The sequence below is a fragment of the Tachyglossus aculeatus genome, unplaced genomic scaffold (genome assembly GCF_015852505.1).
Source record: "Tachyglossus aculeatus isolate mTacAcu1 unplaced genomic scaffold, mTacAcu1.pri SUPER_34, whole genome shotgun sequence".
In the NCBI taxonomy this organism is placed as follows: Eukaryota; Metazoa; Chordata; class Mammalia; order Monotremata; family Tachyglossidae; genus Tachyglossus; species Tachyglossus aculeatus.
Window position 1 is genome coordinate 3,780,748 of NW_024044839.1, and position 3,818 is coordinate 3,784,565.

Sequence of the window (3,818 nt, forward strand, 5' to 3'; positions counted from 1 at the left end):
CATAGTAAGTACTGAATAATAATAATAACGACGGTATTTGTGAAGCGCTTACTATGTGCCGAGCACCGGGATAGATACAGGGTAATCGGACTGTCCCGTGTGGGGCTCAGTTTTAATCCCCATTTTACAGACGAGGTAACTGAGGTAACAAATACCACTATCATTATTATTATTAAGGTGGGAGAGGTGAAATAATATAAATGGCAAAACAACATAGAAAATAAAACGGAGAGAGGGAGCTGGGGAGGGCGGTTAGGGGCCAGCGTGGCGCAGCGGAAAGAGCCCGGGCTTTGGAGTCAGAGGTCCTGGGTTCAAATCCCGGCTCCACCGTCAGCTGTGTGACTCTGGGCAAGTCACTTCACTTCTCTGGGCCTCAGTTACCACATCCGTAAAATGGGGATGAAGACTGTGAGCCCCTCCATGGGACAACCTGATCACCTTGTAACCTCCCCAGCGCTTAGTACAGTAAGCACTTAATAAATGTCATTAGTATTTTTTCCAGCGCTTAGAACAGTGCTTTGCACATAGTAAGCGCTTAATAAATGCCATCATTATTATTATTATCGTAGCCTAAGCCCCTCAAGGTTCACTGTGGATGGGGAATGTGTCTGTTATTATAGTGTCCTCTCCCACGTGCTTAGTACAGTGCTCTCCACACACTAAGCGCTCAATAATATTAATAATAATAATGATGGCATTTATTAAGCGCTTACTATGTGCAAAGCACTGTTCTAAGCGCTGGGGAGGTTACAAGGTTGTCCCACGTGGGGCTCACAGTCTTAATCCCCATTTTCCAGATGAGGGAACGGAGGCCCAGAGAAGTGAAGTGTCATGCCCAAAGTCACACAGCTGACAATTGGTGGAGCTGGGATTCGAACCCATGACCTCTGACTCCAGAGTCCGCGCTCTTTCCACTGAGCCACGCGGCTTCTCTAGCCGAGAGAAATAAATCCGATTGAATGACCGAATCAATCAATCAATTGTATTTATTGAGCGCTTACTATGTGCAGAGCACTGTACTAAGCGCTTGGGAAGTACAAATTGGCAACACATAGAGACAGTCCCTACCCAACAGTGGGCTCACAGGCTAAAAGGGGGAGACAGAGAACAGAACCAAACATACCAACAAAATAAAATAAATAGGATAGAAATGTACAAGTAAAATAAATAAATAAATAAATAAATAAATAGAGTAATAAATATGTACAACCAACCGAATGACCTGTCAATGGCCTCCTCCGGCAGCAACAGCGAGAATCCCCGTGCACGAACTGGGGGGACAAAGACACCCCCAAACGTGAGAAAGTAAGCCTCGCCTAATGGCTCCAGCCTCGGCCTGGAAGTAAGAATCAATCAATCAATCAATCAATCGTATTTATTGAGCGCTTACTGTGTGCAGAGCACTGGACTAAGCGCTTGAAAGACCTGGGTTCTAATCCCAGCCCTGCTACTTGTCTGCTGGATGACTTGGGGGGGGGCATCACTTCACTTCCCTGGGCCTCAGTTTCCTCATCTGTCCAATGGGGATGAGGACTGCGAGGCCTATGTGGGACGGGGACTCTGTCCAAGCCTACTCTTTTGATCTACCCCAGCGCTTAATAAAGTGCCTGGCACCTACCATTTTAAATCAATCAATTAATAAATAGCATTAATTAGCATTTTAGACTGTGAGCCCACTGTTGGGTAGGGACTGTCTCTATATGTTGCCAACTTGGACTTCCCAAGCGCTTAGTACAGTGCTGTGCACACAGTAAGCGCTCAATAAATACGATTGATGATGATGATGATGATGATGATGATTAAAAAAAACAAACGGATGTAGCCTTGGTCCTTATTGACGCCCTTCACAGTCTTCATCCCCATTTTACAGATGAGGGAACTGAGGCCCAGAGAATAATAATAATGATGATGGTATTTGTTAAGCTCTTACTACGTGCAAAGCACTGTTCTAAGCACTGGCGGGGGGATACAAGGTGATCAGGTTGTCCCACGGGGGGCTCACAGTCTTTATCCCCATTTTACAAATGAGGGAACTGAGGCCCGGAGAAGCAAAGGACTGGTGCCCTTCTGTGTCTGCTGTGTGACCTTGGGCAAGTCACTTAACATCTCTGTGCCTCAGTTACCTCATCTGTAAAATGGGGATTGACTGTAAGCCTTCTGTGGGACAACCTGATCACCTTGTAACCTCACCAGTGCTTAGAACTGTGCTTTTCACATAGTAAGCGCTTAATAAATGCCATAATAATAATAATAATGGTATTTAAGTGCTTATTATTAATAATAATTATTATGGGGTGTGGTATTTAAGTGCTTACTATTATTATTATTATTATTATTATGGGGTAATTATTATTATTACCCCAGCACTTAGCACTGGGCCTGACACACAGTCGGCTCTTAACAAATACAAAATTAACAAAATTAAGAAAACAACAACAAAAAGCTCGTTAGTAGACGGTCCTGAAGAGGGGCAGGTGGCCAGTTCCAGGGGCCCATGGCTCTCTGGCTGAGGAGAAGGACTACGCCTCCCGGCATGCCCCGCGGCGCGCGGGAAGAGGAGGACTACACCTCCCGGCATGCCCCGCGGCGCGCGGGAAGAGGAGGACTACACCTCCCGGCATGCCCCGCGGCGCGCTGGAGGAGGACGGCACCTCCCGTCAGGGCGCACGCGCGGGGAGAGAAGGACTACACCTCCCGGCATGCCCCGCGGCACGCTGGGGGAGGACCGCACCTCCCGGCACTGCGCGCGCGCGGGGGAAGAAAAGGACTACACCTCCCGGCATGCCCCGCGGCGCGCTGGGGGAGGGCAGCACCTCCCGGCACGGCGCGCGCGGGCGCGGGGAGAGAAGGACTAAATTTACTTATTTATTCATTTTACTTGTACATTATCTATCGTATTTATTTTATTTTGTTAGTATGTTTGGTTTTGTTTTCTGTCTCCCCCTTTTAGACTGTGAGCCCACTGTTGGGTAGGGACTGTCTCTAGATGTTGCCAACTTGGACTTCCCAAGCGCTTAGTACAGTGCTCTGCACACAGTAAGCGCTCAATAAATACGATTGATGATGATGATGCTGATGAGGACTACACCTCCCGGCATGCCCCGCGGCGCGCTGGGGGAGGACCGCACCTCCCGGCACGGCGCGCGGGAAAGGGGAGAGGAGGACTAAATTTACTTATCTATTCATTTTACTTGTACGTTATCTATCCTATTTATTTTATTTTGGTAATATGTTTGGTTTTGTTCTCCGTCTCCCCCTTTTAGACTGTGAGCCCAGTGTTGGGTAGGGACTGTCTCTAGATGTTGCCAATTTGTACTTCCCAAGCGCTTAGTACAGTGCTCTGCACACAGTAATTGCTCAATAAATACGGTTGATGATGATGATGATGATGATGACTACACCTCCCGGCATGCCCCGCGGCGCGCTGGGGGAGGACCGCACCTCCGGGAACGGAGCGGGAAAGGGGAGAGAAGGACTACACCTCCCGGCATGCCCCGCGGCGCGCTGGGGGGAGGGCCGCACCTCCCGGCACGGCGCGCGCGCGCGCGCGGGGAGAGAAGGACTACACTTCCCGGCATGCCCCGCGGCGCGCTGGGGGAGGACCGCACCTCCGGGAACGGAGCGGGAAAGGGGAGAGAAGGACTACACCTCCCGGCATGCCCCGCGGCGCGCTGGGGGGAGGGCCGCACCTCCCGGCACGGCGCGTGCGCGGGAAAGGGGAGGACTGCATCCCCCGGCATGCCCCGCGGCGCGCGGCCAAGGAGGACCACTCTCCCGGCGTGCCCCGCGGCGCGCGGCCAAGGAGGAGGGCAAGGCGG